Consider the following 8,131-nt stretch of genomic DNA (forward strand, 5'->3'; position numbering starts at 1 on the left):
ATTTATGGTTTAAAATTTGTATCAAATGAAGAAAACGTAGCTCCTTAGTCCAGGTGCCTTTCTAACACAAGTCATTCCTAAGTTAAGTTTTTTGGTCTTTCAAACATAGCTTGAATGTTGCCAGGTTTTATCTGACGAGTAAGCAAGTGTGGCCCTGAAGGCACTAGGCATAGACCCTAAGGCACGTGTGACCCCTCGGTGCCCCTGCCCCCTTGCCCCGCCTCTCCTGGTCCCCACCCAACCCCTTGCAGACATCTAGGGGGACCAGCACACCTCTGGGAATCCCTCCTCCTACCGTCTTGCTGGGTCCTTCTTCAGTGAAGTTGGTGCAGTTTTCAGTCAACCAACAGATGCTCCTCAGACCCAGACGTAGGGGCCCCGCCCTCGGGTAGGAGTGGGTTCCCCGACAGTGGGGCTCCAGCCCCAGAAAAGCTGGCTCAGCAGCAGCGTAACTGGCCAGACCGTGAGTCCTCCAGCAGATCCACCGGGTGGTGGGTTTCCGGGCCGTCACCTTTCTGCAAAGAATCGCAGCATGGTGTCTGAAACAGCCCGGCGGGGTTCCTCACCAAAGACTTGGTGTTTTCATCTGAAAATGGGGAGAGTGGATAATATCACCTGCCACGCTTAATCTAATGGGGTTATTGTGAAAACCAAATAAAAAAATGGGAACGAGTACCTGCACTTTGTAAGTTACAAAGCTTATCCGCTCAAATTATTTCTCCGCGTCCCGGTGGACTCCTCTCCCAGCCCTCCTCTGTCAACCCAGTGCTGGCTGGCTTGGCTGGCGCCTCATCTTGGGTGTTTATGAAGCCGACCTACCCAGGGCTCCCACCTCCTTACTCTCTCCTAGTTCTTCCCGGCGCCCCGAGCAGGGACCCCCAGGTTCCTGGTCACCACGGTGGCTTCCACCCACACCTCTCACCAGTGCACTCCCTCGTCGCTCCCAGCCCTCCCCTTTCTCCCCCATGAAAAAACTCATCATTCTCCATATCTTTTCCTTATGGTCTTACTTTCAGATTTTTCATCCAAAGAGCTCATTTAGATGCAATGGATTTCTAGATCAGTGAGGGGACACCTTTGACCTTGGGGGAGAGGATCTGACCTTTCACTGACCTCCAGATGACCCTGCATCAGCTGCATTAGCCCTTGGATTATTTCAAGCGCTCAGTGTCCGCTGGATCCTATGTAGCCAGGATCCTATTTAGGGTTTAGTTTGCTAAATCCTAGCTAGTAAATCCTTTGCTAGAATTCTATTTTAACAAGCTCAGAGAAACTTCCCAGGTACTTCTCTGAAGGCACCCTCCTCTGAGGGGGGTGGGAGGTGGTAAGGGGGTGTAATCGGCAGACAGGGCGAGCGCCTGGCCTGTGAGACCTGTAGGGTGTCCTTCCTGACTGTCCCACAGCACCACTTCCACACACGGTCTCCAGGGAATAATCAGACATGTCTGGAAAAATTGACATAGGAAGATATACATGGCAGTTTTAGTTATAATTTATGTTACTATTCATAATTATTTTAGATAAAAGTTATAAACAACCGAATTATTTAGTAATAGGAAAATGATGTAAATATGTATGCTTGGCTGGATAGTGGGAATACAGTGCAGCCATTGAGAATTTCTGTTCGGAGAACGCTTAAAGGATGAAGAAGTCTACGTACTCTGGGACTTTAAAAATGACAAAACATTGTGTAAACATTTTTGTTCCAAGATGAAACTTTCTGTTTGTGTGTCTATCTCTCCTTTCTCCTGAAGACCAGTTTAAATGACCAAAGAAACATGAAAATAAAATTTTAACTATCGTACGTACAAGTGACCCTAAAGCAAAAAACGTGTGAAGGCTTAACCTCCCCCCCTCCCACCTCGACGGTGGACAGGACTTAGCCACTTGCTTCCAAACAACAGAGTCTGGAAACGGGACAAAGGTAACTTCACAGTGAAGACGTCCTGTACCCCAGTATGACATGGGGAGAAAGAAGGCGCCTTCCATACTCTTCCAGAAAACCCATAACCCTTGTCTAAACACAATGAAAACAGAGAAACCCATGCTAAGGGACACTACAAATTCCTGAGCATTGCTCACCAAACTGTCAAGATCACCAGGGACAAAGGAAAACTGCAGACCTGCACAGACCAGAGGACACCGAGGGGCTATGGTGACCAGATGCAGTGTGGGGTCCTGGACCGGATCCTGACACAGAAAAAGGATGTTCACAGAAAAACTGGTGAGATCCAAATAAAACCTAGAACTTCGTTAACAGTACTGTACCAACGTTAAGCTCCTAATTTTGACAAGTGTACCATAGTTATGTTAGAGAAACTGGGGGAGGGGTATATGGGACTCGCCTATCTTTGCAACTCTTTCTGTGAATCTAAGATTATTCCAGGACTTCCCTGGTGGTGAAGTGGTTAAGAATCTGTCTGCCAATGCAGGGGTCACGGGATCGAGCCCTGGTCTGGGAGGATCCCACATGCCGCAGAGCAACTAAGCCCGTGCACCACAACTAATGAGCCTGTGCTCTAGAGCCCATGAGCCACAACTACTGAGCCCATGTGCCACAACTACCGAAGCTCGTGCGTCTAGAGCCCGTGCTCCGCAACAAGAGAAGCCACCGTGATAAGCCCGTGCACCACAATGAAGAGTAGCCCCCGCTCTCCGCAACTAGAGAAAGCCCGCATGCAGCAGTGAAGACCCAATGCAGCCAAAAAATAAATAAATAAAATAAATAAATAAATAAATAAATAAATAATTCCAAAATAATAAATTGCTTAAAAATGTAAATCTTAATTTAAGACAACACTGAATTCATTTTATTTACTTATTTATTGTTTTTAAATTTTTTTTGGCCAAGCCACGGCTTGTGGGATCTTAGTTCCCCAACCAGGGATCAAACCTGGGTCACCTGCAGTGAAAGTGCTGAGTCCTAACCACTGGACCACCAGGGCATTCCCAAACATTGAATTCAGGATAAAAAGAATTACACAAGTTAAAGTGTGGTGCTTTATCATTATAATGGGAGCAATATCTGATGAAGGTATAACAGTTGTCAATAAGGCAAAAACATAGCATCTCCCTTCCCCTTCTCCTGGGTCAGCGGCAAGGATCGGCTGGTGTGACTAGTGCATTTGGTGGGGGGGGGGCTGAGACTTCAGTGGCTCGACCAGCAGGTTTGGCAGCGCTGGGCCGGGGAGGGCGTCCGTGTGGTTGGCCCGGCAGTCTCGATGCCAAATAGATGGTCTGAATGGCCAGGAGGTTTGTCTTATAGGCAACTGAGCAAATAAGTAAATGCACTGTGGATAAGCAGAGCCATGTTCCAAACACTTGGAAGATTACAAATATGGAAAAGGGGAAGCTTAAATGATCTCTGTTGTATTGAATTAGAATTAGTCTGTCCATAGGAACTCATGGCCTTTAATATGTATAGACAGGGAAATCGATACAGATGTGTGTGTGCTTGCATCTGTGTTTCCTAGTTCTGCCCACTTAGGGCTCAGAAGCAATGGCAGGCCAGTGGCCATGAGCACACGCAGCACCCAGATCTTGGTTTCTAATACCATTGTCCACTGAAAGGAACTGGGGCTTCCAGAAAAATGGCTGATTCCAGCCTGCACAGGGACAATACAGCTGAGCCTGGAATGCCTTGGGTCAGAAAGTAAGAAAGTGCCAAAGATGTTGGGAATGTGTCAAAACAACACAGGAGCCATCTTGAAGGAGCTTCTGTGGGCCAAACCTGAGCATCAAAATAAAGAAGGATCATAAGAGATTATGACCCATTGAATAGTAAGAATCCATGGATCTCTTCTGACATAAATAAATAGATGAGTAAGTAAATAAATAAATGTCAACCAGTAGAAGTAGAATGAGTGATGGAATTAGAAAATCAACATTTGGTAATACAACATCGTGGTAATACTTCAGGCAAGAGTCATCACTGATGTGGAAGAGGATAGATACATCATTTCAGAGTATCTACCCGCAAGCTGTTACCTTCACAGTGGGGCAGCCTGCCAACCTCCTAACCAAGGGATGAAAGTTAATTTCGCGAGCAATGAGACAAATTGACACAGGCAATCCTGAAGAGCAGCAGTAGTGAAGCAGGTCTAATTGCTATTTATCAAACTTCGCATCTTGAAACAAAATACACCTTCCTTTTTAGTGTCTACCGAAGAGCCACAAAATTTGCTTGTGTTATATATTAGTCCACAAAGAAAACCCCAGTAGAATAAGTATAGTTGATGATTGTTTATTTCTGTGAGCAGATGCAGTTTTGAATAAATGGGCTTTAATATCAGTTCTATCAACCAATTTGGGCCCCTTAAGCTGGTGGGCTACAAGCATTTTTCAGCTTTAGGGTATTTTGTCCCTGAAATAATGCAGAGATGCGCAGCCCAGTGTTTATCCAAAGGCCACTTTATTTCAAGGGCTGTTCAGATATCCAGGGGTGCACAGTGTCAGATTGCTCGCAGAAAATGCCTCATTACGTTCTATGCCCTTGTGCTGGCCAAGTGGAGGGTCGTTAGTTTTCATTTTCATTTGTGTGTTGGTGTTTCTTTTGTGAATGTCATGAGTGTTGTTTTTTTTTTTTTTTAATTAATTTTTTATTTTTGGCTGTGTTGGGTCTTCGTTTCTGTGTGAGGGCTTTCTCTAGTTGCGGCAAGCGGGGGCCACTCTTCATCGCGGTGCGCGGGCCTCTCACCATCGCGGCCTCTCCCGTTGCGGAGCACAGGCTCCAGACGCGCAGGCTCAGTAGTTGTGGCTCACGGGCCTAGTTGCTCCGCGGCATGTGGGATCCTCCCAGACCAGGGCTCGAACCCGTGTCCCCTGCATTAGCAGGCAGACTCTCAACCACTGCGCCACCAGGGAAGCCCGTCATGAGTGTTTTAAAAGTGTATTTGCTGGTTCTTTCTTCTTAACATTTAAAAAATACAGTATCTATAATATTTTTATAAAAGGTAAACGTCTACTTTGTCATTTTCTATTTTTAGTTGCCTACAAAATATTACTAATTAATATATATGTTACTTTTATAATGAGAAACAATAATTATATTTTTAAGTCATTTTCTTAACCTTCTGTAAGCTCGTCCGTTACAAGGTGTGTCTGCAGGAACCTTGAGGGATGGGGGTTGGGATGATTTGAACAGTAAGTTCAGTGAGAAGGTCATTCTTGTCGATGGTAGAGGGAGGAGCCGTCTGTTTGACCCTAGAGGCCAGACCCCTCCACAGCCGTGGGCCTCGCAGTTTCTGTAGGACGTGTTGCTTGCTCTCCACCGGGAGGGATGCTCTCAGGTGAGTCTGAGAGCCGGCGGGAGGCCTTAGATCTGTGATCGAATATTGCCTGCGTGGACCCTCTCTCCCACACCTTGCTGACGAGTCCTGAATTACAGGCTGCAGAATCTGGGGGCTTCTCGCTTTAGAGAACCAGGCGGCGATGCTGGTGGCGGCACAGGGGGGTCCACGTCTGCTCTGGGAGGGTCAGCCCCCCGGGCTTGGCCTGTGTCAGGGAAGCAAGCTGCCTGGAGGGAACCAGGAGTCTTGGTTGACTTGAGGGCTCAAAGGGGTTCAGGGGCTTAGAACAGGAGCAAGGAAAGGTGAGAGGCACTAAGGACAAAGGTACAGGCGCCCAGCCGGGGCCTTCGGTGGTGGGGCCTCGGGAGAGCACAGAACACTGACGTCTGCTTGGAAGGTAACTCCCTGGGGGTGCACAGGGAGTGAGGTGCTGGTGAGATGGAGATGCTCGGGGCAAGGCAGCTTGTGGAAGACTCCTGAGCCTGGTCTGCCCACCCCAGTGTGGTGGGGAAATGAGAGGCGTGGACGGTGCTATGTTGCCCCTGGACCTGCAGGGGGGGGATGGGCAGCCACTGCTGGGGACGGTCCTTTCCCCTGGGCACTGGGTTAGTTGCGGACACTTGGGGAGGAGCCACGGAGGGGATTCAGGGGGAGAGGGACTTTTTTTTCTTTGTAACTTTAAAACAAAATTTATTTAAATTTATTTTTGGCTGCGTTGGGTCTTCGTTGCTGTGTGCGGGTTTTCTCTAGTTGCGGCAAGCAGGGGCTACTCTTCATTGCGGTGCATGGACTTCTCATTGCGGTGGCTTCTCTTGTTGCAGAGCACAGGCTCTAGGCGCGTGGGCTTCAGTAGTTGTGGTGCATGGGCTTAGTTGCTCCGCGGCATGTGGGATCTTCCAGGACCAGGGATTGAACCCGTGTGCCCTGCATTGGCAGGCGGAGTCTCAACCACTATGCCACCAGGGAAGCCCCGAGAGGGACTTTAGACTCTCGTTCCCTTTTGCATTTTAAGGCCAGGCAATCCTGAGTCCGTCCAGCGTCCCTTTTCTTTCCAGTTTCCGCAAACGCACCTGCCTGTGAGGCCCTGGTTTGTTCTGCGTGTGCACTGTGCCTCCTTCGGCTTCCTGCAATGGGCCTCTCGGCCTTGACCTCGAGAACGCACTTCACAGACAGGAGCGCTTTGCCAATTCACACTGTGCTTTTGGATGCACCTCTAATCACCAGGGTGAGCAGTCAGTGAAGCTAGTGGACACTGGATGTCCAGAGTGAGGCCGGGTCCTTCCAAACATTCGAATCTGTGTCTGTAGTTAAAGGCCTGCAATCTTGCATCTTTGACCAATCGGGGCTTGAGGGAGGACAGTGGGAATGAACTGCAAGTCTCTCCCCTGTGGTTTTAGCCCCCAGGCCTCGGGGGTGTTCTGGTTTCTTGAAGGTCCTCACGAACACTCGCCCATTGGGCACTTTCAAACCACAGAGTGGCATCTCCAGGGCCCACCAGAGGATGGACAAGTTGATATAGATCATGGAGCCCAGGAGAATATGCCCTGAGGATCTTTCTGAATTGACTGCTAAATTCTTCACTTTTCTTAATGGGGGTCAGGAAGCAACAGCATGTACATCTGAGTGGGAACAAGGCATAAAGAGTGGGCGCGTAGGTGAATGTGGGTTCGGATGGGGAGCTGGGGGGAGGGGTGGTATAGAGGAGGGGGAGGGGCTGGGACAGACGAAGAGGTTGAATCCGTAATAAAAAAACTGTCAAAAAAAGAGGAGCCCAGGCTGTTTCACCCTGAATTCTACCAAACAAATTTAAAGAAGAGTTCATACCAATTCTTCAAAAACTCTTCCAAAGAATAGAAGGGGAACACTTCCCCACTCATCGTATGGGGTCACTAGTATCCCAATACCCAAACCAGAAAGGACTCCGTTTAATATCCCATCCCCCTGCCTTTGGTTCTATTCTCTAGGTTGTCTGCCTTCCTTCTGATTATTAAGGCTATTTATTTCTACAGTACTATTTGATTTCTTTCTTATTTATTTATTTATGGCTGTGTTGGGTCTTTGTTGCAGGGTGCGGGTTTCTCATTGCGGTGGCTTCTCTTGTTGCGGAGCACGGGCTCTAGGCGCACAGGCTTCAGTAGTTGTGGCACACGGGCTCAGTAGTTGTGGCTCGCAGGCTTAGTTGCTCCACGTCATGTGGGATCTTCCTGGACCAGGGCTTGAACCCGTGTCCCCTGCATTGGCAGGCGGATTCTTAACCACTGCACCACCAGGGAAGTCCGTATTATTTGATTTCAAACACTAAAATATTATATAGGCAAGTCTATTCTTTTCACTTTTACCCCCACATTTCTTTTTTTATTTCATACAAGTCTTTGATTTCTAACTCTTTATTAAAAAGTGCCTATTTTCTATTTCTGTGTATGTCAAAATGTACTTTTCCTTCCTTTGACCTGGACTTACTTTCTCCATTTATATTTAACTAAATTTGATCTCTTTCTCTCCTCTAATAAGATACATTTGTCTCAGTTTAAAATTGCCAATTCAATTTTTTTTCTGATAAATATTGTTTCTTTAACGTCTTCCTCTGTAGGAAATTTTTGTTTTTTACCTGTGTCTTCTTAGGATTCTCTTTGGAGAAAGAGCCCTTTTGGGGTGCTTGTTTCAGTCCCCCCTTCGCAGTTGAGGGGGTCTTTCATGGTGGTTAAGAGGGTGGGATTTAGAATTCTTCAGCTCTGCTCCCAAAGCACATGAGGGGACGGGGGCAGAGGGCCCGTGTGCTGGGCGTGGTGGTGAGATGTGCAGTCTCTGAGTGGAAATCGGGGTTATGAGTCCCCAGGGTCCCC

Source organism: Balaenoptera musculus, chromosome 18 (genome assembly GCF_009873245.2).
Source record: "Balaenoptera musculus isolate JJ_BM4_2016_0621 chromosome 18, mBalMus1.pri.v3, whole genome shotgun sequence".
Taxonomy (NCBI): Eukaryota; Metazoa; Chordata; class Mammalia; order Artiodactyla; family Balaenopteridae; genus Balaenoptera; species Balaenoptera musculus.